The sequence below is a fragment of the Mauremys mutica genome, chromosome 3 (genome assembly GCF_020497125.1).
Source record: "Mauremys mutica isolate MM-2020 ecotype Southern chromosome 3, ASM2049712v1, whole genome shotgun sequence".
Classification (NCBI taxonomy): Eukaryota; Metazoa; Chordata; order Testudines; family Geoemydidae; genus Mauremys; species Mauremys mutica.
Genome location: NC_059074.1, coordinates 124,789,808 through 124,815,254, shown reverse-complemented (window position 1 = coordinate 124,815,254; position 25,447 = coordinate 124,789,808). Strand labels below are relative to the sequence as shown.

Below are 25,447 nucleotides of genomic sequence, written 5' to 3'. Positions count from 1 at the left end.
TCGCCAGCCTCTCATTTTCTTTTATACCCCGCCCAGATCAGCTGAACGAACCACAACTTAAGGTCTTTGTCTGATGCACCACTATGATGTAAATTTGGATGTCCAATAAGGAGTTGTGGTTAACAGACATTGAACACATGTCTGGTAAACAAGCCTAGGATCAGCACTCTGTATTGTTTATACAGAGACATAGGCACTATGCACATCTTATAAGTAAAACAGTACAAAAGACATAAAGATAAAGTTCCTGCTGTGAAGAGCTTGTTGTTGTCAGTGTAAGCTGAGTAGGAGGAGATTGATGGGGAAAGATGAATTGTGAAGCATGGTATAACTTTTACAAGTCACACACATTACGTTTAAGGATGTGATTTAGTCATGCAGGTCATTGATTCTGCGACTTTTTAATGAACCTCTGACTGCTTCAGCCCCTGTGGCTGGAGCTGTCAGGCCTTCCTTCCATCCTTACCTTGCAAGGCTCAGGCTTCAGTCTCCCGTGGTCAGTCCCTCTCCTTTCCCCCCCCCCTGTTATTTTTAGTAAAAGTCAAGGACAGGTCATGGGCTCCATGAATTTTTGTTTACTGCCTGTGACTTGTCCATGACTCTAAGAATAACCCTGACAAAATTGTAACCTTGACTATGTTTTTAATATACATAATCCTGCTTAATATGTATAACTGTACAGTTCAGAGTATGGAAATATTGTCAAGTGCATTTAAGGGAGGATTTTGCGTTTAGTTGTCTATTGAAACATGATCTGTTTTTAACCAAGTAGTATAATCTTGCTAATATGCAATATGTTACTGCAAAGCGATCAAAACCATTATATGTAATATCACTTGTTTACAATATAATACAATGGCTTGTAGCTCCTCAAATCGTGCAACTTCAATCGCTTATTGTTCACATCCCTCCTTCAAGCTCATCTGAAGCAATAAGAGATTAAAAGAAGATTGTGTTAAACAAAACTGTCAATTTTAGTTTTCTGCAACCCAAAGGTAAAGACATCTTCACTCTAAAATTGTTTTTAAAATGAGAACTTGAACTAATTCATTAATAAATGGTGAAGTACTAATAGTTTGCTGGATATGCTTTTTGAAAGCATCTGTATGGTGATCCCAGTCATTTGGGGGAAATGTTTACCTTTTTAGAAAAGGGCTTGTTGTTCTTGATGGTCTTCATAAGCTTCATAGTAATGGGCAGTTCCTATGGACTTCAATGGAAATTTCTTCCTCTTACACCAGGGTTGAATTTGGTCTGGCATAATGATGGTGATGATTATATTGGGGTAGCACCTTAAGACCCCAATTGGGACCTCACTGTGCATACACCTAATACGAAGATGGTCCTTGCCCCCAAACGGCTTACAACCTAATGTTATGTCTACAACGGGGTAGGCAACCTATGGCACAGGTGCCAAAGGCGGCACACAAGCTGGTTTTCAGTGGCACTCGCATTGCCCAGGTCCTGGCCACCAGTCCGGGGGCTCTACATTTTATTTTAATTTTTAAATGAAGCTTCTTAAACATTTTAAAAACCTTATTTACTTTACATACAACAGTAGTTTAGTTATATATTATAGACTTATAGAAAGAGACCTTCTAAAAACATTAAAATGTATTACTGGCACATGAAACCTTAAATGAGTGAATAAATGAAGACTCGGCACACCACTTCTGAAAGGTTGCTGACCCCTGGTCTACACACTATGAGCTAGGGGTGTAATTCCCTGGCTTGTGTACACAAACATGTGCTAGCTCTCACTGAGGTAGTGTGTGTAAATAACTATTTAATGGCAGGTTTCAGAGTAGCAGCCGTGTTAGTCTGTATCCGCAAAAAAAACAGGAGTACTTGTGGCACCTTAAAGACTAACAAATTTATTTTAGCATGAGCTTTCATGAGCTAAAGCTCACTTCTTCGGATGCATAGAATGGAACACACAGACAGGAGCCCTCGAGGAATTCCACCGAGATTTTTAATGATTTCCATCCCACCATCAACCTCAGCCTAGACCAATCCACACAAGCGGTCCATTTCCTAGACACTACAGTGCTAATAAACGATGGTCACATAAATACCACCCTATACCGGAAACCCACTGACCGCTATACTTACTTACATGCCTCCAGCTTCCATCCCGGACACACCACACGATCCATTGTCTACAGCCAAGCTCTAAGATACAACCGTATTTGCTCCAATCCCTCAGACAGAGATAAACACCTACAAGATCTCTATCAAGCATTCTTAAACCTACAATACCCACCTGCTGAAGTGAAAAAACAGATTGACAGAGCCAGAAGAGTACCCAGAAGCCACCTACTACAGGACAGGCCTAAAAAAGAAAATAACAGAACACCACTAGCCATCACTTACAGCCCCCAACTAAAACCTCTCCAGCGCATCATCAAAGATTTACAACCTATCCTTAAAGATGATCCCTCACTTTCACAGATCTTGGGAGACAGGCCAGTCCTCGCTTATAGACAGCCTCCCAACCTGAAGCAAATACTCACCAGCAACCGCACACCATACAACATAAACACTAACCCAGGAACCTATCCTTGCAATAAAGCCCGATGCCAGCTCTGTCCACATATCCATTCAAGTGACACCATCACAGGACCTAATCACATCAGACACACCATCAGGGGCTCGTACACCTGCACATCTACCAACGTGATATATGCCATCATGTGCCATCAATGCCTCTCTGCCATGTACATTGGCCAAACCGGACAGTCTCTACGCAAAAGAATAAATGGACACAAATCTGACATCAGGAATCATAACATTCAAAAACCAGTGGGAGAACACTTCAACCTCTCTAACCACTCAGTGACAGACTTGAAGGTGGCAATTTTGCAACAAAAAAACAGACTCCAAAGAGAAACTGCTGAACTTGAATTAATATGCAAACTAGATACTATTAACTGTGGTCTAAACAAAGACTGGGAATGGTTGGGTCATTACACCAATTGAATCTATTTCCCTATGTTAAGTTCTCCTCACACCTTCTATGGGCCATCTTAATTATCACTTCAAAAAGTTTTTTTTCCTCCTGCTAACGATAGCTCATCTCAATTGATTAGACTCTGCCTGTTGGTATGCATACTTCCACCTTTTCATGTTCTCTGTATGTATAAATATCTCCTGTCTGTGTGTTCCATTCTATGCATCCGAAGAAGTGAGCTTTAGCTCACGAAAGCTCATGCTAAAATAAATTTGTTAGTCTTTAAGGTGCCACAAGTACTCCTATTTAATTGCAGTAACACTTGTAGTAGCAGCAGAGGCAGGGCTGACCTGTGCCAAATAGAATCCACCAGTTTCAGGTAGGTTATGTGCTCTGCGTATTCCTCTGCTGTCACTATCCATACAACTGCTATTTGTACTTGTGCTAGCTCAGGGGTTCTCAAACTAGAGGTCGGGAGCATAACTAAGATATGGAAGGGCTCAGGAACTACAGTGACCGACATCCGCACAGAACCCTGAAATAAACAGCTCCTGCAAAGGAGGGCGCACAAGTAGGAAGTGGAAAAGTTAAGATGAGTAACACTGGATTTGGCAGCAAGAGTTTATCACCAGCAGCAGCAGCACAATAGCAGGCAGGTAGGATAAGTCTTTTTGTTTTCCTTTCCTAATTTTGCATTGCTTGTAGGTGTGGAGATTTCACAACATTGAGTTTTCAGGAACTGAGAGCAACTGTACTTCCAGTCCACACCCAAACAAGTGAAGGATACTGCAGAATAGATGACTGAAACTCAATCCAGTCGCTAATTGGAGGAAATGCTTTCTTGAGATTTAGAAAGCTGTTTCAAACATCTAATTCTGTTTTGGTGCTTGTACTTTCAAGTATCTGGCAGTTGAGTATTTTCCAATCCATATTTGGGAATAGGTGGTTTGTTGAATAAGGCTAATACTCATGCTGTTTGGGAAATGTATTAGTTGGCTCACCCATATCTAATAGTATAAAACTAGCAGTTATTTTAAATAATTTCCAAATCTTCTGACTGCTCAAGATGGAGCAACAAATTACACGAACTACCCAGGGGTAGCTCATATAGAGCAAATGAAATACTCTGCACCTTTTTATTTTAAAAATATTTTAGTTACACTATACCTCATCTAATGTCCTGGGTTTAAAATATCGCACTGTTTCTTTTTAGCTGTGCAATGAACCTGGTAACTATCTGAGGCTATGCCACCCAATTGTTGAGACAAAGCTCTGAACAGAAATCCGCCATTATGTTGTCTACCATTCTCTGACATTGTAAACCACTCAAATTTTGTCATGTTTCCCACGATGTTACTAATCTCTGTGGGTGTGAGATATTTAGTAGAGATGGTCCCAAACTAGGATACCAGATGCAATCCCCTAGAACTTTGGATCCAAATATCTTCCTTTCAGGCCAGCTCTCTAATATGGACCCTAAATGGAAGGCTGGGTCAGGGTTACTTTGGGGTAGTTAGATCTTCAGTTTGGGTCTGAGTTTATCTCTAACACATAGACCATAATGGAATCGTGAGTCAACAGCCTCCAAATCAGGCACCTTTCCCATGCAGTACATTCAATTTGTGGGGAGAAGTTAAACGGAAGAACCCTCCATGATCATGTGCTAGGGTAAATAAATGCCCAAGGTTTCATTTGCTACCCTCCTCTGGTATTTTACAAATGCACCATATAGTATAAATACAAGAACTGATGAAATTCTCTGCTGTGAAATAGAATATTGCAGCAATGTGAAGCAATTCCTTTTAAGAAGGTAGCACATTTGGGGGTTAATGCTGCAGGGCCCTGAGCATTTCTGTGTGCTGCTGAGCACCCACAATTCCTCACTGTCAGAAGTGGGTCCTCAGTGCCTGGCAGAAATGCTTCGCACGCTTCAGGATGCCTCCCTTAGTGCCCTTTTTTATTTCTCTCAGTATGCGAAGATTAAATAGACTATTTTTAAAGAACATAAAAGATAGGTCCTGGAAATAAGTTTGATAAACTTATTTTCTGGTAAAATATTATTTTATGAAGTGATCAAAACTTTCTGAATTGTGAGTATTTGAAACATTTGGTAAATTCAATTTGGGGTGTGTATGAAATCTTTTTTGATGTAGTTCATTTCTCAACCAACTACAGAGCTTGATTAAGCTTATTCTTCTAATTTTGAATAATCAATAAAATTTGCAAATACTTCCTACAACATTTTAATTGGTTTCTCAACCAGTGATGTTACTTAACTTTGTATTCTAGTAGCACTGAGCCATCCAGGTTGAGACTGGGGTCCTGGTGTGCTAGGCATTGTACATATAGTAAGAGAGACAGCCTGCCCTGATGCACTTACAATTTCAGTAGACAAGGCTGTGTGGAAGAAGGGCAGTATAATCATCCTTCTTTTCCACATGGGGGAACTGATGTACAGAGAGACGCAAGGAGGAGATTGCAAAGGCACAAGTGATAGTGAGGCATCTAGCTCCCCCAAGGGATTTGTCCCAGCTCCCAAAGTCACCCTATGGCAGACCCAAGATTTCCTGAAGGTAGTCTACTTTCCAAGCACGGCAGTGGCACAGCTGTTGTGTAGAGACTTGCTACAGTGATGGCAGTCACTGGAGTAAATCCATCCCTTTGAGAGGTGGTAGCTATGTAGGGTTGCCACGTGTCTGGCTTTTGACTGGCAAGTCCAGATTTAAGGGGACCTGTACAGTCTCCAGTCAGAAGTGTTGACCAGACACCAAAAGTCCAGTTATTGCAATCCCGTTGTCATGCCAGCCTCAGGCCCCTTTAATCGCCGAGTGCTGGCCCCAGAGATGGGGAGGGTCAGAGCTGGTGGTGCCCCAGCTGCTAGTCCCAGACAGGCAGGGGAGAGGGATACCACCTCTGGGAACCTCCCCCAGCTTCAGGAAGCTCCTCCCACACTTCCTGCCCTCATTGCTCCCTTTGCCTCAGAACTGCTACTGGAAGGAGCAGGAGAGAGACAGTCCTCTTCAGCATCAAAAATTTTGACCATAGCTGTGTGTAGTGTCCAGTTTGGAGAAATTGGAAAGTTGGCAATGCTATAGCTATTTTGACAGAAGAATTCTTCCATCAACCTAGCAGTGTCCACACCAGGGTTAGGTCAACCGAACTACATTGCACAGAGAGTAAAATTTTTCACAGCCCTAAGTTTTGGGTATAGACCAACCCTCAATCTGCCATCCTCTTTCACCTGATGCTAACACCTGTCATTTTAAGGGATGCCTGCCTGATGCATATAGGTGCAGAATTGAACCCTTTCTATCCGTAACAAAGAGTTGTAATAACTCTACCCTTCTACTCCTCTTATCTGTTCTGTATAGTAAAGGCAATTTTTTTTAATGGAAACTTTGTTTTTACTAGTCTAGCAGCACAAATTGTGTTTCTGGTAGCTTCATGGGTATTTTGTGCCTGGGAAAAGTCCAAGAAAAACATTTTTTTGTTTTGTTTTTTTTCTTCTGATGACTTTTTATAAAGTTGATAAATAGGAAAAAAATCAGCCGGTTGCCATAATAATGGATGATGAGGGCATAATGTTAAGCCAGTTGCTAAGGAAGTGTTGGTTACTACTGTTATGCAATTCTGATTGCAATGGCCAATACTAGAGTAGGAAGGAGAACTTTTGGGGACAATTACTTTGGAGAGGTTGCTTAAGTCTAACCACTATTCGGCTTAACAATGTTGATTTTTTTTTTTGAAGTACCTTTTTGTTATGGCAAAGATCAGGTCTCTGAAATGTCTAATCTTGTTTCCTCCACTGACCTTGTTTTTGATTAATGTGATTAAATATTTGTGGGAAAATTGCTTCACATTGTATGCTAGAAATATGTAAAGACAAATTCAACTATAAATAGAATTATCACAATATTTATATGTACACTGAAATTTTTTTAAGGCAGTATTTTATAATAATCACCTAAGAACACCTCTTGCAACAGAAGAGCTGTCAACTTTGATCCTTGGCTGCATTGGGACTGCATTAGAGATTTACTCAACCTCTGGGGGTACTCCAGTGTTGTAGAGTTAGTATAATGGCTACTATGCCACTTCCTGCCTGTGGCTGGAACTCCCTTTACCCCCAGCAATCCCTAGCAGCCCTTTAAGCCCCCTGGAGCTGTTAGCAGCTGATCTAATTTAGAGCAGCCTTCAGACATCTCTAGCTTATGCCAGTGCACTGCCTGACTCAGGATTGAGAGGCAAGTACACTGTTGTAAGCTAGAGATGCCTGAACCATCTTTGTGTGCACATGCCCCTCCTGAATTGTCCTGTGTGCTCCTTGACTGCAGCTGGGGGAATAGGGCCATAGTGTGTAGAGGAATTACAGTAGATTACAATAGTGTTTCACAAATAAATTATAGTACAGATTGTCAGTGTCGAAGATTATTTTACAATCAGAATGAAGTTACATCATAATTGAAATATTTCCATATCTGCTCTTCAAGTACTATGGGGCACTGGCTGGCACCGGGGCTTCTTAATAAGGTAAGGAGTCAGGATTCTTTCCCCTATAGACTAGCTCCATCCTAGGTTAGCATCTACTGAAAACCATTAATATCAAATTGCTCTGGAATCATTGTGGTGACTTTAGTGCACCAGAAACTGGACTATGGTCAATATCACAAAAGCATGAACCCAGCAGGCTCTCATTGGCAGTCTCATTAGAGGGACCAAGGATTGGATAAGCAAAGTAATTCACCCCCATGGAATTGATCCTTCTGAGTCAGGATTGAGGCACACTGGCAGGGCAGCCTGTATTGCCATTGCCTGTATTGTACCTTTACTTTGCAGAGAGCTTCAGACTCTTGAACTGGCAATCTGCCAACCTGGAGAACAAACTAAGTTTTGATATTAGTTCTGTATAGCTCCAAAGATATTTGTGGCACTTAGTGCCAGCCCTGAGAAGCATTCGGTCTAGGTTAGATGTAATATAATATGGCTCATGGGGAGGAGACCTAAAGAGGAGAGGTTTGCACACAGTAGGGTCATGAGGTTGCTTGTATAAGCGAGGCCTGTGATGTGCTAGTTTTTTTTACTTCAGGGATTTTAAAATTTTCTTATTAGGCTGATGTGAGTCATTGCTGGTGAGGTTGTGGAAAGGAGTGGGTTTTGAAGCGGGGGATGTAAGGGAGGAGAGAGAACAGAAACTGTTTTTCAGGTTCATGGAAGATATTCTGGAAGGTTTTTGGAGCAATATAAATGACAAAATGCAAACTTTAATTCCATTTCCAGCATGGTATTTTTGATATTGCCAACCACTCAAGCTTTGCTTTCTTTGTCTCTCATCACCGCCCTCCACCCCTTGTGGGAGTTAGGGCTTTGAAAGTTTTTGCAGATTTGTTGTTGTTCTACATCGGAAACTTTAACTTTCCTTTGGGATTCTTTTTGTCAGTACGTTGCCTGCAGATGGAGTAATCTTGCAGGATCTTACATCAACTTGCTACCGGTTAGATTTTGCCTATAGGCACAGCCCCAAAAGGGGTGGTTCACAAGCTGCATTGCCTAGAATGATCTGTGACTCGGAGGAGGGGTGAATAATTTACTTTAGCCCTTGAAAGAGTGCATCATATTCCCCTGTTCCCTCTGCTATGTCTGCCCTGCCAGATGTGCTGGTTGGCATGTGGGGGGCAGAATAAAGGCTCCTCACACTTTCTCTCCCCATCCTCTTCCTGCTTACTTGCTCATAGTTGGGAGCATTGGCCTTATAGTGCATGTGCTGTACCCATGGCCTGGTCCCAAGATCTGAGTAGTCCTTTTTCATCTATGCAAAGAGGTGTGGAGCTCATTCCCCTGCATGGCTGCATTAGTGTTAGCAACAATCTAGCCTTTAGTCTATTTCTTGCATCAGAGAGTGATCTGCAACAAGTCATTGTTCTATCTCATAGATTCTAGGACTGGAAGGGACCTCGAGAGGTCATCGAGTCCAGTCCCCTGCCCTCATGGCAGGACCAAATACTGTCTAGACCAGGGGTCTCAAACTCAAATGACCCCGAGGGCCGCATGAGGACTAGTGCATTGGCCCGAGGGCCGCATCACTGACACGCCCCCTTGCTGCCCCTGGCCCCACCCCCAATCCACCCCTTCCATGAGGCCCCGCCCCTGCCCTGTCTCTTCTCCACCTCCTCCCCTAAGCGCGCGGCTCCCCGCTCCTCCCCCCTCCCTCCTGGAAAGTGCTACGCGCCACCAACAGCTGCTTGGCGGCGGGAAGCGCCTGGAGGTAGGCAGAAAAAAAAAATGAAGAGTAGTATAGTATTAAAATATAGTATGCTATTAAAAGTCAATTTATTAACTTTTTTATTAACTTCTTTAACTGTAATATGAAACGTCAGTGCTAATTTTGACAGTCATTTCATTTTTGGCCACTTAGCTGGCAGCGTTTTGCATCAACCAGAGCATCAATATTAGGTTTGATATCCTGAGACGAAACCAATCTCAGTGTTGCTTGCAAATGTTCATCAGTGAGCCTTGACCTTAACACAGATTTGTTAATCTTCATGGAAGAGAAAAACTGTTCACATATATATGTACTTCCAAACATTGCCATTATCCTTGCAGAAGCAGAGAATAACATGGGAAATCTTTCTTGTGAAAGAAACCTGTAGAATTCTGGAATTCCAAATCTGTATACTTCTGCTTCAAAATCGTGTCACACTGAAGCTCCACTAACTCCATCTGCATTTCCTCTGCAACATTGTCAATTTCAACAGCAAATGGTGTGGAAAAAAGTTGAAAATGTGGTTCAAGTGCCTTGAAATCTTTAAACCGCACATCAAACTGTTTGTGTAAGTTAGAAATGATCTCTGCATATTCTTTCAAGGATTTGGGTTCAACTTTTCCTAAGGAATTCAGAGTTGAGAAATGGACCAAATTGCCAGCAGTCAGCTGTTTCCCCCATAAAGTAAGCTTGACTTTGAATGACTTAATACTGTCATACATCTGTGTTATCACCTGTTTTCTACCCTGAAGTTTCAAGTTCAGTGCATTCAGGTGATCAGTTACATCTGTTAGAAAAGCAAGGTTGCAGATAAAAGTGGAATCAGCAAGCTGTGGAACCTCCTTGTTTTTCATTTTCATGAAGGAATCAATCTCCTCAAGTGCAAAAAAACGCTTCAAAAGATTTCCACGACTCAGCCATCTAACTTGAGTGTGATACAGAAGTTCCCCATATTCACTGTCCATACTTGCTAGAAAAGAAGTGAACTGTCTGTGATTCAGCCCTCGTGCACGTATAAAATTAACAGTTTTAACAACTACATCCATAACTTCTTTCATCTGTAGACTTTTACTACACAGGGCTTCTTGGTGCAAAATACAATGTATACTGGTGAAGCTAATTCCTGGTATATTGAGGCTGTTCAGTTTGGTCTTCAATAATCCAACCACACCAATGTTTTCAGAGCATATTGATGGCGCACCGTCCGTAGCCAAAGATACGAGTTTGTTCCATGGCAGCGCAGCTTTTTCAATGCACTCTTCCAATCCTTGAAATATGTCACGTCCCGTTGTGGTACCCTTCAGTGGCATTAAGTCTAGCAATTCTTCAGTTATATTCAAATTGCAGTCCACACCTCTAATGAACACTGCACACTGTGCGGTATCTGATACATCTGTACTCTCATCAAGAGCAATTGAAAATACTTCAAAGTCTTTTGCCATTTGAATCAATTGTTTTTGCACATTATCAGCTAAATCCGTTATCCTGCAGGCAACTGTATTTGCAGACAAGCTTATGCCTTCAAAAACTTTCTTCCTATCAGGACATAAAATTTCACTGGCCTTCATAAGACATTCTTTTATGAATAAGCCTTCTGTAAAAGGTCGCGATGATTTAGCTATCATTTCGCTTATCACAAAACTTGCTCTTACTGAATCTTCGCTAGACTTGTTAATCCCTGAAAATAAATTTCTTTGCTTGGCAAATGCTGCTTTAAGTTGCTGAACTTTTTCCTCTCGGATTTTTCCGGTGAATGCATCATATTTTTCACCGTGCATCGTGTCATAGTGCCGACGCACGTTATACTCCTTGGGAACAGCAATCATTTGCTGACAAATAAGGCATTGAATTTTATCTTTTACCTCTGTGAAAAAATATAAATTCTCCCATTTGTCTTGGAAAACTCTCTTTTCTTCCATGAGTGTTTTTTTTGACGAAGTCATTTCCAAGCAGTTGTAATAAATATATACACTCAGTAATGCACCTCACTCAAAGGACAAAACACGCACTTAGATTTACTGCCTAAGGCTCTGGGAGGGAGTTTGGGTGGGGGAGGGGGTCTGGAGTACAGGGTCTGTGCTCGGTGCAGGCTCCAGGCTGCAGCAGGGGGTGGGGGTGAAGGCTTTGGGACGGAGTTTGGGGATAGGAGGGAGTGCAGGGGTGAGGGCTGTGGGGCTGAGGGTGAGGGGTTTGAGGCATTGGAGAGGCTCGGGGCATTGGAGAGTCTCAGGGGAAGGGCAGCCTGCCCTGGCCCTAGTGCAGGGGGGCGCTAGGACCCTGCGGCAGCAGGTGATGCCGGAAGCTGGCATAGCAGAGGAGTGGAGTCAGCGTGAGCTCCCGGGCGGTGAGGGGGCAGCAAGTGGGGGCCGGGAGACACTGGGGGGAGGCGCGTGGGGGCGGCAGGTGGGGCCAGGGGAGAGACCCAGCCCCAAACATTGGGGAGCAGCGCGCGGGGAGCTTAGGCACAGAAAATAACTCGGGGAGGGGGGCGGGGGTGAGGGGAGTTTGGGGGCGACAGGAAGTAACTGGGGGAGCTCCGCGGGCCGCAGGGAAGAGCTCCGAGGGCCGCATGTTTGAGACCCCTGCTCTAGACCATCCCTGATAGACACTTATCTAACCTACTCTTAAATATCTCCAGAGATGGAGGTTGTGGAATCTCCCTAGGCAATTTATTCCAGTGTTTAATCACCTTGACAGTTAAGAACTTTTTCCTAATGTCCAACCTAAACCTCCCTTGCTGCAGTTTAAGCCCGTTGCTTCTTGTTCTATCCTTCGAGGCTAAGGTGAACAAGTTTTCTCCTTCCTTCCTTATGCAGGGTGGCCCAGGGATGGGGGGCGGCAAGTAGGGCAATTTGCCCTGGGCCCCACAGGGACCCCCAGGAGAGTTTTTCGGGGGCCCTGGAGTGGGGTCCTTCACTCGCTCTGGAGGCCCCGGAAAACACTCTCAGGGCCTGGGTCCCCGAAGCTTCTTCCGCTCTGGGGTGGAAGGACCCCCCGCCACCGAATTACTGCCGAAGCGGGACCCGCCACCGAAGTGCAGCCCGGTCTTCAGCGGTAATTTGGCGGCAGGGGGTCCTTCCGGGACCCGCTGCTGAAGGGCCCCAAAAACCCGCGGCAGGGACCCCCCCGCTGCCGAATTACTGCTGAAGACCGGGCTGCACTTTGGCGGCGGGTCCTGCTTCAGCGGTAATTCGGCGGCGGGGGGCCCCCACCGCGGGTCTTCGGGGCCCTTTGGCGGTGGGTCCCGGAGCAGAAGGACCCTCCACCACCGAATTACTGCCGAAGCAGGGGGCCCCCCACCGCCGAAGACCCCAGGCCCCCGGAATCCTCTGGGTGGCCCTGTTCTTATGAGACATCCTTGTAGATACCTGAAAACTGCTCTCATGTCCCCTCTGTCTTCTCTTTTCCAAACTAAACAAACCCAATTCTTTCAGCCTTCCTTCATAGGTCATGTTCTCAAGATCTTTAATCATTCTTGTTGCTCTTCTCTGGACCCTCTCCAATTTCTCCACATCTTTCTTGAAATGCGGTGCCCAGAACTGGACACAATACTCCAGTTGAGGCCTAACCAGCGCAGAGTAGAGTGTTGCTCACAACACACCTGTTAATGCATCCCAGAATCACGTTTTGGTTTTTTTTTTGTTTTGCAACATCACACTGACTCATATTTAGCTTGTGGTCCACTATAACCCATAGATCTTTCTGCCGTACTCCTTCCTAGACAGTCTCTTCTCATTTTGTATGTGTGAAACTGATTTTTCTTTCCTAAGTGGAGCACTTTGCATTTGTCTTTGTTAAACTTCATCCTGTTTACCTCAGACCATTTCTCCAATTTGTCCAGATCATTTTGAATTATGACCCTGTCCTCCAAAGCAGTTGCAATCCCTCTCAGTTTGGTATCATCTGCAAACTTAATAAGCGTACTTTCTATACCAAGTCATTGATGAAGATATTGAACAGACCCCTGCAGAACCCCACTTGTTATACCTTTCCAGCAGGATTGGGAACCATTAATAACTACTCTCTGAAAATGGTTATCCAGCCAGTTATGCACCCACCTTATAGTAGCCCCATCTAAATACTGAACTCTAGTGAGAGGAGTCACATGATTGGAACGTTAAAATAAATGGTTATAACCTATTTAGGAAGGATTGAATGGGCAAAAGGGGAGTGGCACTCAGTCAGAAAAGGCATGACATGTTTCCAAGGCACAGATAACTCAGAAGAGAATGTTCTTGAATGCTTATGGATCAGTGATCTAACGATAAAGTGCACAAGATGGGGCACTAGTTGGTGTGCTACAGACCACAAAGTCACACTAGGGAACAGGATGACTGTCTCCTGAAGCACCTATCTATAATATGAATGAAAGCTATGTTATCACGAGGGACTTTAGATTGAGTGGCATCTGCAAGTTTTGGATGGGTATTTGTGGATTCTCCATCACTGGAAACTTTAAAATCAAGAATGGATTAGTTTCTAAAAGATATAGTCTAGCTAAACCACAGGTAGTGGATCTGAAGCAGGAATTAATTCAAGGAAATCCTATGGCCTGTGTTATGTACTAGGTTGGACTAAATTATCACATAGTCCTTTCTAGCCTTAACATCTATGAAAGCAGCTCTAACCACAGCTTAACTGTTCAGTGCACTGTAGCCATCTGGTGTATCTGTGATTCTGCTCTCAAAAGTTAAAATATTTTAAAAGTGTTTTAAGGTTGATACTAGATATTTCTAATGATTTGAAGGCATCACAGCATTCTCTTTGGGTTTCTTGTGTATTAAACTATTTTGAAAGACCATGGAAATTCCACATTAATTCTACCCTGTAGTGATGCTGTGAAGTGGGAGAAATGAAGGGGTCTGTGAAAGTGAGTAAGACTTTAGTTTTTGTGGTCCCAGAATAAATTAATCATATGATTTATTGCCTGGTGTCCCTATAAGGCAGATTTAAGGTGGTTTGGGTGCTCAACTATGCATTTCTGGCCTTAACATGTTTGGATTTCTTTTAAGTGTAACCTTACGTTTGGGTTTTGGGATACTTAAAACCACCCTGTAATGTTTTTTATCCTTACAGTTGGGAGTATGCATCAGTAACCTAATTTTAATTTGGTTTTGAATTAAGATTAACCTAATCCATTTTAATGTTTGTTTTTATTGTGTTTTTTTTCCTTTTGAAATAATTAACTAGGGGCTTGGCTACACTTGCAAGTTGCAGCGCTGGTAGAGGCTTTCCAGCGCTGCAATTAGTAACCGTCCACACCTGCAAGGCACATCCAGCGCTGCAACTCCCTGGCTGCAGCGCTGGCTGTACACCTGGCCGGGTTGGGGTGTAGCGATTGCAGCGCTGGTGATCCAGCGCTGCTCATCAAGTGTGGACACACACCAGCGCTTTTATTGGCCTCCAGGGAATAAGGAGATATCCCAGAATGCTTTTAACTAAATTACTCCCTTTGTTTTGTTATGCAGCCTCTCTTTGTTTTGTTGTGAACCTCCGGAGCTCCCGTTTCTACCGGAGCTGCTTATCAGCTCCTGTTTGCTGTGATCAATCTGTGAACAATCAAATGAGATCCTCCTCCCTGTTGTGAACGAGCTCTGTGGAGCTCCTCCGTTGCCGCTGCTGCTATCTAAAAAACAAACAAAGCTCCTGTTTGCTGTGATCATCTGTACCTGGCTGTAAACAATCAAATGAGAGGCAGGCAGGGAAACAGTGGGGAGTCGTGTTGCCTGCAGGCTGTTTGCAATTAAGAGTTAAGACTAAGGGGTCGGAAAAATGTTCTGATTTTTCAAGGCAGGAAGCTAACACACAGTGTTGGCTCCAAAAATCCACTCTCTCTCTCCCCCCGCTCCCTGTCACACTAGACCCCACTCCACCCCCCTCTTTTGAAAAGCACGTTGCGGCCACTTGAACGCTGGGATAGCTGCCCATAATGCATCACTCCCAACAGCGCTGGAAATGCTGCAAATGTGGCCACACACCAGCGCTGGTAGCTGTGAGTGTGGCCACACACCAGCGCTGCTCCTACACAGCTGGATGACCAGCGCTGCAAACTACCAGCGCTGCAAACCGTAAGTGTAGCCAAGCCCTAGGTTGTGCATCCTCTCATCCTGCCCTAAGCATGACAGAGCACAGCCTGGAAGCAAAGTGGGCAGGGCAAATGGAGAATATAGAGTGGCCAGACAGTTGCTCCAGCTGCTACCCTATATTCAGTAGTTAGTTGGAGGATAGTCCAGCAGTGGGAGTACAGCCAGTGAAATATTGTAGCTCTTGACCTAGAGTAGTGCACTTACATGGATTGATTTATTTTATTTCTAAGGTCAAAAGGTACCATTATAATCTATTCTGACCTCCTGTATAACGTGGGCCATTTTACTTGGGTTTCAGGAGTCGCTGCTTTAGTAGGAACCAGAGGAAAAAGTAATCAGACTATCCTAGCAACACAGTGTTAGGCCCATGGCAGAATGCAGTGAGCTAGTTGTCTGAGAAGTCACAATAGCTATACTGAGGCTTATACAGTATAAACAAGGATAAACGATGGTATGGCAATGAATTTATATCACCGCAAATGTAAAGGAAACCCAAGAGTTCTTTACCAGATGGGTCTGCAGCCTGCATATGGGTATGCTGTAGAGCTGAAAGCCATGTCTTTTGGGGCATCTCTTGCACTGCTATGGAGGGGTCCCACTTGACTGGATTCTAAAGGTTAGTTGTCATGTCCCTTTTAAATGGGTGGGATGTAACTACACATTGCTGGCAGTGGGGGCCTTCCCAGCCTTTCCCTTGCAATGCTGTACCTACAGCTTCTGTCTGCCGCAGGGTTTCCTACAGGAGCATGCATGCAGCTGGGACATCTGAGTATGCACTAGTTGCTCTGCTTTCTAGACTAGTGCTTTCGCTTGGTTTGAAAGAAAATGTTTAGGAGTGTTCAAAAACTACTGAGCATGTTAAATAGAATGGTGGCGTTTTCCTTGGGAGATGCACCTAATGCAGGTGTGTAACTGAAGAAGTGCACACTTTCTGAGACTGATTAAGTTGCAGCAGTCCTGTAGTCTTCCCTCACTGTGGCGATTTGTTGTTTACTTTCTGCAGTTTCAACTATTACTCTAAAGCCTTAAAGTGAAATGTGGGGTTTGAACCCATCTTAGGCCAAGTCACGCTTGTCCTCTTTATGTCAATACTTTTGCTGACTTCACTAGGTTGTCTGTCTTAAACAAGCCAGCTTTGGCTTTCAGATAGTGTAGTGGCTGGCACTCACCTCTGGAGTGCCCCTGGGAATGGCAGTTATATCTCTGCCTCAGTTTCCCCTACTGAGCTTTTAATAAGTTCAGTGACTGTGTACAGTGAACAGTGCTACTTCAGGGGTCTGACTTATTTAATCAACTGCCAGACCTGGTACATATATAAACTGACTTCTGCTGCAGGTCTCCAGACTTCTCCACAGCCTGGAGCTCTGCAGTCACCCAGAGTTAGTGGGGGGACTCTCTCAGGCCCCCTTTTCCTGGAGAGCTTCATAGTCTGTCTCCTCTAAAGCTTTCTCTCTTTGTATTCTGGCAGCTGTTCCTCTCTCTAGGAGCCTCTGCTCTCCAAGGAGACACAGCTTGGAGTAGTAGTTTTCTGGAGAGTAGTTTTCTCTCCAGCTCTCCTGAAGCTCCTAGGGAGCGAGCTCCTCATCTGTGTTCTGGGCTCCTGTCTGAGCCCTCATAACCCCTTAGAATGCCTGGATGTTCCTTAACTAATTAATGACCGCCCAGCTTACTTATGCAATTAATTATCCACAGCGGGGAGCCTGTCACAGGGAGGCTGGGTGCCTGACCCCTCAGAGGGCCAGCCCCCATGATAGGTGGGTTAAAGCTACTTAAGACAAATTAAGACTTGGGATAATTTTAAATTGGCAAAATCTCCCACTTACAGTGGGAGAGTGCCAATGTCCTAGAAGATTGGACAGGATACAGGGGGAGTATTTTCTACCTTTAATTATTTCTTAAGTTGAATACTTATAAAGATATAGATACAATAGGTATGGAAATGCACACTTAGCCTGCTGTGCTAATAGACACTAGTCAATCTTTTATTGACTTGTGCCTGTTAAATCTTCAAGTGCTCTGTTTGCCAACTACGTTGATGGCTGAATGTCCTTGTTATAAAGCTGGGAACTTTGTTTCCCCCCAGCAAATGAAAAGGGGGAAAATATTAAGTTTAAAAAGTGAAGCTGAACATTCAACATTAACTCTGCCCTCTTCCACATATGCCTTATGATATGGTCTTTAAATCCATGCCACTCTGTCTTTGATATGCGTGCGTATTGGAGGCTGTAGAAGAAGTTGCTTTGTGTGTTTATAATTTGGGTAATAGTATGTGATCCTAGCCATATTATAATGAAGATGCGCAAAGGACAGAGATGAGGTTACATGTTCACCCTTGACTTTCCCATTTCTGGACTTGAGTGCTTAACTTTGCAACCTTAATGTAGCGTGTGTTGTGGGGTTTGATTTGCATTAGATATGTTGTGCTGCACCTTTGCAAGGTGTGTGTAGGGGACAAACATCAGAAGTAAGGTTTCTTTTTATTTTAAAAAGCTTCACTTTTAAACGAAAGTCTCTGCCAGTGTCCCATTTTTCAAGGCAGTATCTGTAAGATAGGTGCTACAATGATGTGGAATAATCTTTGGTCTTATAAACCACCAAAATAATCCCAAAAGCAGTTTGCAAAGCAGTTAGTTACAAGTTAGTACAGTGACTCTGTAGATAGTAGCTAGCACAGCGCTTTGAGCAGAATGGGTTTTATTTAGAGGGGGCTCTTCACCAGGACACTGCTCTTAAGTTTCACCAAGCCAACAAGTAGAGAAGGCCAACCTATGAAGGTGGCAGGTGATCAGGATTAGCTGGGGACCAGGTGGCTGCAACAGGACATCAACTTGTTCAGTGTTACAGAGCTGACTTTTCACTGACATTGTGACTCTTTATTTTCCATCATGTCTCTGCCTCACCTGTTCACATGACGTGACTGACAGCTTTGCCTTGCAATTTATTTGAGCATGGTAATCTTTTCTGACAGGCATGCTTGTGATTTTTTTAATATGTCAAATAGAGTTTAATAATAGCCTGCTATTAAGTCCTTTCATTTCTCTCTTGGGATTTACTTATGACTGTTGCCTCTTTTACTCATCTGAAGTTCTGAATCTGTTTTCCAGGTGGGAAGAACTGGGGAGTTTGTGTGTGTGTGTATTTATAATATCTAAAAACATGCAACAAAATTGATGCTGTGCTTGGAAACAAACACATTTCAGCATGCAAGGTAATAAGCTTTATTTCCAGGAGTTGTCCCACCAAAGTCAATAGGGTTATTTATGTGGGTACAGTCAGTAAGATTTTTCCCCAGAATGTGTGTTCAGTTTTTTTGAAATAAATGTATTTTTTGCCCAAGTTGTGCTCCCTTTGAAGATGAGTTTTGCCATTAACTTCATTGGCTCCAAGATCAGGCTGCCTATAAAAAATGACAAACCCAAACTCCAATGAAAACAAATAAATCTTGGAATATAATTACAATGTGCTAAATATTCTATACACCCTTAAATCAATATAGGGTAACCACATCTAAATGACCATGCCCTCTAATGAAGGGTGAGAATTCTCTCTCCGTATCCCTGCTGAGACCATTGATTCAGCATCTTCAATCCATGCTCTCATAATACACTGTCTAGCCCGCAGCATGCTATTCTGGTCAATTTATTCGACTCTTTAGTTAATTCCCTACTTTCCACTGATCACTGATGGTATAAGTGACTGTAGACTGGGAACAGCATGCATTTTTACTTTTATATAAGGCAGCAAAACCCCTCAAGCTAGTATTGTCTGAAGGGCTGATCCTGTTTACTAAAGAAATGCCGAAGCAGAATACAAAGGAGTCTGAATTCTCCTTCCAGTATATGTCCCTATGGGTGCTCCACCATAAGATGTGCACAGGCCTGCGCGCTCTTGATTGGAGATTTGAAGTAGCAGTGTGCACAGGTCCATGCCTGCACATGATGCAGCCTCATGCTCCAAAAAGAGGGCCTATAGGGAAGAGCTGGCCCGCTGCCACTCTACTTCTTTCTCAGAAATCTGCCACTTTAGATGGAGCAACTGCATGGCCTCTGCTTCTAGTAGCTATACTAATTTCTTTCTTACTTTCCTTCACTTGTATTTTTTCCTAGTATTTAGTTTTTATTTGCCCTTCCCCCAACCCCTGCACAGATTGTGTTTAGAGACCCTCCTCAGCCCCCATCTTTCCTGCTTTTGGGGACTAATTCTTTGGCCTTCCCACTGGCCATAAGCTGGGGCATGCCAAAAGTGCCAGACATTGAAGCCTGCCAGTTTTGCAGAACATTTCCCCCCCAGAGCAATGGGCACTCTAGCTATCTCTGGTGTGTTGGAGATTCTTAAACATGGTGAAGTTTGCACAACATTTTAAGAGCAGGTCTTGCAAGGAAAGGGAGGTGAGGTTGAAACGTCTCTTCATGGAGCTTTCCTTCAGACCCCACAGCTCTTATCTCCCCACTCCTCCCAGTACCTCAGTGGCTTCTGAGACTCCTTCAGAGGTGAAGCACTTTCTCTTTTTAAAAAAAAGAGCTCTCCTTCTGGACAAAGCCTCCAGAAAAAGAGGTAGGTCAACTCATGTCCCAAAATGGGTACCTCCAAGGCCCCTATTGACACCGCCCTGGGGCCCTGGTACGGCCCAAACAGGCAGAGAAACTTGAGACAAGCCTGCTAGCAAGCACAGTAGAGAGCCAGAGAAATACCAGTCTATCACCTCAGCATCCTCCTTGATACCTCGTCCTTCATCTCTGGCTAGGGCCCTGGACCAAATGCCTAGACCTCCTTGACAGGAAGTTATTCCTCCTCTGCCCTTCGGTTTTGGGTCACAAACTACCAAGCCTGATGACAAAATATGACTTTAACTATGCAAAGTTACTCATGTTAATTATTTGTCACAGGACAAGAGGGAGCAGTTCCAAGCCTTCATTTCTGAGGGCCAGCTCCTAGCCAAGACTTCTTTACAGACTGCCCTCAACACTGCTGATACAGCTTCATGTTCTCTAGCCACTGCTGTTGTAATGAGGTAAGCATCCTGGCTTCAATTGTCTGGCCTTCTCAGAGAGAGGTACAAAACACAATGGGAGATCTCCCCTTCATAGGACTGAAGCTGTTCCATGACAATACTGACACCTCACTACATTCCCTTGAGGTTTCAAGGGCAACCCCAAGGTCGCTCAGAATCTTTACCTGGTACAAAGACATTCGAGTAAATTTCAGATAGTACAACAATCCCAGCCATTCCGTATCAACTATACCAGGCCTATTCCAGACCTACAGAACCTCCCCAAAGAAGACCCAGGCCTCACAGAAGAAAGGGACAACCACCTCCCTTTGTGGGCCTCCCTCCAAACAACCATCTTGACAGTCTTGTTGAGGGTCACAATCGTTCCCCTTCTCTGGGTATGCTGCACACCCTTGCCTTCTGCCATCGCTCTGGGAACAGTCTCTTGCATTTCCTACACATGTGTGAACTTACTTCTAAAATCAAGTTGTCCATGGAGATAATAACTATGAGTTACTCTGTCCACTTCCAATCTATGGCCCACCCTCCCTTTCCTTCCGTATTCAGGGACCCCTCTCACAACAATCTCTTGAAACAGAAGGTTTAGTCCCTCCTCAATCTGAGGGTGATAGAGCCAGTTCCCTTAATGTGAGAGGATTTTACTCCAAATATTTCCTGGTTCCGAAAAGAAAGGGCAGACAGCGTTATTTCCCAAACCTCTCTTCAAGAGAAGAGGCTAGCCTCACACTTTAGACATTTGGAGTCTGTTTTCCTTCTGTCTGGACAGGACTAGAACCTTTTAGGACTTCTCCTAGATTGTCCTTTCATTCTTTCAGAAAAGGATATGAACAAACAATCAAGGTGGGTTTCAGGTTGCCTTCATAGCCTGCTATCTGGTCACAGGTGTACAGCCCCATCCTTGGGTGACAGTTTAGTCCACTTCTGTTGCCCGCCTCAAGGACATACTCACTGTGGAAATGTGCAGAGCCACAACTTGGTCCTCTGTTCAGACATTTTCTAAAGATTATGCTATTCTACCTGCATCCAGGACTTGTACGACCTTTGGTGGTGATATCCTCCACACGCTCGCGGATCCCCCTCCATGTTGAGTTACTGCTTGGGAATCTCCTGTGGAGGAGCATCCATGTGGACATATAGTTGGAGGAGGAGGAGAGATTACTTACCTTTCAATAACTTCAGTTTTGCCCCAGGGGTGCTCCACCTCCAGTCCTCCTTTGCTGGGGAGTCTCTGGCTCTGTAGTTGAGAAGGAACTGGAGTGGTGGCAGGTCCACTTCTCCCTAAATGCCTTTTGTTTTGAAGCATGAGGCTTCATGGTGTGCTGGCGTGGCCCCATGGATGCTGCTAATACAAATCTCCGAGAGCACAGGGATACACACACTTCCTACAGTGGGCACCTATAGGGACAAAACATTTTTGAAGAACTCAAGTGAAAGGTAAGTAACCTCTCCTTGGGCAAATACATGTGTTGGAATTGGGATGATGCCTGCTTAGACCTGGATAATCAGATTTTAAAAGGGACAGATCCACTGAGCACACATGTATCAAGGATCTGTGAAACGAATTACTACATGGGAGCTCACCTGTGGTTGTCTATGTGCCTTCTGCAACTCAGATTGTTTGCATAAATTGAATTACAAGGTTGAAACCATGGTATTTTCCTATTCAGATTATGCCAAGTCCCCCTCTTTCAGAAGGGAAACTTACCTTTTACTGTCATGTCATATACCTGATATGGGATTTTTTCCTGATATGTACATTCAGTGGCTGTTGGGTTGGGCCCCAAGTGAAGAGAATCCTCAGTCAGTGTTAGCTTGTGAGATCAGCACTAACACCGCATAACACTAGAACTTGAGCTGTGCAGTAGTACGTGAGTGGAGTAGAATCCTCTTAAGCAAGACCATTCAGGGGAAGATCAGTAATTCTAGTGTGAGTGGAATTCCAGACTGAGGTGGCATTTCAACAGTAACATGGCTGTCCTTTAAGCTGCAGTGATCTAATCACATGAGTGCATATTGCTTGGCTATCGGAGGCCCTAGATATGCAGTTGGGTGAAGGTTGAGGTGTCTGCCTACCTTTGGCATTTGAGCTGCTTCAAAATGTCTGGTACAGCTGCCAGTGATGTGGAAGGAGCAAGGGGCCAATCAGGAGGAAGCACTTAAATCACCTCCAGTACATACAATGGTTAAACAGGAACTAAAAACTGTGGTTTGAAAAGCAGACTAGCGAAAACAGTATTAAGCTGAGACACAGTAAAATATCTGAGTGCCAGTATGTCATAGGTTTGTTCCCCACTTTGAACTTTAGCGTCCAAAAGGTGGGGACCTGCATGTACCCTTCTAAGCTTAATTCCTAGCTTAGATCTGATAGTGCTGCCACCAACCAAAAATATAGTGTTTTGGTACACTTTCCATTCCCCCCCAAACCTTCCCTGGGGAACCAAGACCCAAACCCCTTGGGTCTTAACACAAGGGGAAATAAACCATTCCCCCACCTTTCCCCTCCCTTGGTTACCCTGAGAGGCTACACTGATCCCAACTCCTTGGATCTTAAAAAAAACAGAGGAATTCACCATTTCCCCCCCTCTTTTCCCCCCACCAGTCCCTGGTGAGTCCAGACCCAATTTCCTGGATCTTAAAACAAAGAAAAATCAAAGAAAGCTTTTAATTAAAGAAAGAAAAAGTAAAATTTATCTCTGTAAAATCAGGATGGAAAAATGTTTACAGGGTATTCAGCTCATATAACATAGAGGGACTCCCTCCCCCCTTCCAAGATTCAAAGTTACAGCAAATAGAGGTAAAAAATCCTTCCAGCAAAATACATATTCACAAGTTAGAAAACAAACATAAGACTAATCCGCCTTTCTAACTAGTACTTACTATTTTGAACATATAAGAGACTGTTCCAGAAAGACTGGAGAAACCTGGTTGCACGTCTGATCCCTCTTAGCCCCAAGAGCGAACAGCCCCCAAACAAAGAACACAAAAAAAAGACTTCCCTCCACCAAGATTTGAAAGTATCTTGTCCCCTTATTAGTCCTCTGGTCAGGTGTCAGTCAGGTTTACTGAGCTTCTTAACCCTTTACAAGTAAGAGACATTAACCCTTAACTATCTGTTTGACACAGTAAGTAACCCAAAAGCTTTCTGCTTCAGTGGCAGACCACTGAGTAGCAGTCAGCTTCAGTCTGTCTACTGGGAAATGTGCGATATTAAGCAGTTTTCCTGATTAAATGTGGAGTACTGTATAATTTTCTCCTAGATGAATTGCTTGTGCACTGTTTTTTTCCAGGGTATTAGGCAGGAGAGGACTATCCTTTGTTTGTAACATGAAATTCTTTCCATCTTTTTATACTTATTGTGGGTTTTTTTCCTTGTGGCTATTTGCTCTGCTTCCGGTATAACACACTTAGAGTACCTTGGGGAATGGCCAGATTGAGGTTGTGTTCCACATTTATGTGCAGGTCCCCAGCTGGATGGAAGGAATTGTCTGCATTAGAACTTCAATAGTGAAGCACTGCATGGTTCAATGGGTCTATAATAAGAGAGGGAAAATCTTAGTTTCCAGGAAAACAGGTGCTTTGAAGTTTGCAATTGTCTTCCAGGAAAAAGAGCGCACTCAGGACCTGGTATTCCTAATGTACGAAACAAACAAACTTTATTTTTTAGTAGAAAACAAAGAAACTGAGTGCCTCATCATATATGAGCAGTGAAGGTTAGAACTGTTTGATTTGATTCAGATCACCTTTATATGTACACTGTCATAATGTGTATCCAATATGTGACTATTTTGGAAATTGTTGAATTTATTTTGATTTGCAGCACTAAAAAGCACCCTCTCACAGGCTCTGTGCACCCTGCCTGTTTAAGCCTCCAAAATGAGTTGTGCATTTTGAACTGGCCTCAGTCCTACAAAGACATATTTCTTAATATAAAATATGTATGGGGTTATTAGTCAGCCTCTGAGCGTTCCCTGATTTGCCTCTGCGCAGGGCCAGCTCTACCATTTTTGCTGCCCCAAGCGCGCACCCCCACACACACACACACAAAAGGGCCACCCGGGACTGTGCTGCCCCAAGAATGGACAGAATGCTGCCCCTTAGCATGTGCTGCCCCAGGCACGTGCTTCCTCTGCTGGTGCCTGGAGCCAGCCCTGCCTCTGAGGCCTGGTGAAACAAATGAGACCTGCAGCATGCTCCACCGTTGACAATCCAGGTTATTTTGAACCAGAGCTGGAGCTGTTTTGAACCAGTGAGCTATTCCAGAGAACACTGGGCAGCAGCCCCTTCTGTTACACCGAGAGGGGTCTGGAGTACAGGCACTTTTCAAAGCTGTGGCATTGTGTCCAGGAGAGAGAGGTAGTATAGTGTGTGATACTAGTTGGAAAGTGCTCCAAATTCTAAATATCTTTATTTTTTAATCTTAATAAAACTCTACCTCCATTGACCAGAAAGCACAGTCAGAAGTTTGGTAGAATACTCAAAAATAATTTTGTGACATTCCGCCTGCTGTTCTGTACCGGATAGTAGTTTCTATAACATTTTCCCAGAGCTGTGATTAAATGGTGAGTGGTGGAGATGATGCATAAGCAGGGAAATAAATAAAAAAATGCCATCTTCCTTTCAGCTCAAGTAGAAATAGAGTAGAAAATCAACATTTGCCCAATGGAAAAAGGAGAGGGACAGAAACTCTTTTTTTCTTTCCACCCTTTTTGTATCATGGGGGAAAAAAAATGAAATGACACATAGTATATAAGGTTGTAGTCCCAGAACAAAATAAATAGCTCAGAAGCATCTGAGTTCTCTACAACTCTCCAAATGGAGTTAGTTGATAAACTTATGCACACTTTTTCTTTCAATTAATTTCACTGTTTGTGGATTTTTTTTTAATGGGTCCAAAGCATCTGCTTCTTTTGGGAACCAGGGACTGAATCATTAGAGTCAGCCTACAGGTCTGATGACTTCATTTCCTGGGTTATATAAAATCCAAACTTCCTAACAAATTGTCTGCAGGAAGTGTTTACCACATTGCTATAGAACAATTACAGAGTTCAGAGAAACCTGACCAGGTTGAAAAAACAATTGCATGAAGCACTGACGTTAATTTGCAAAGCCTGTTAAATGCCACAGTTGGATTCCCAGCCAAC

At 43.7% G+C, this 25,447-nt stretch overlaps 1 protein-coding gene across 6 annotated transcripts in view; it reads left to right on the top strand.

Annotated features, from left to right (window-relative positions):
• Positions 1-25,447, top strand: part of PDE10A (phosphodiesterase 10A) — a 605,978-nt gene that overhangs the window by 163,462 nt on the left and 417,069 nt on the right. Inside the window, exons 1-2 of one of the 6 annotated variants that reach the window (XM_045008719.1) lie at positions 11,515-11,553; positions 20,182-20,306. The exons of the other annotated variants lie outside the window; for them this stretch is intronic. The gene's annotated coding sequence lies outside the window, so the exon portion shown is untranslated. Of the gene's footprint in view, positions 1-11,514; positions 11,554-20,181; positions 20,307-25,447 lie in introns of those variants that run through there. 6 annotated transcript variants of the gene reach the window in all.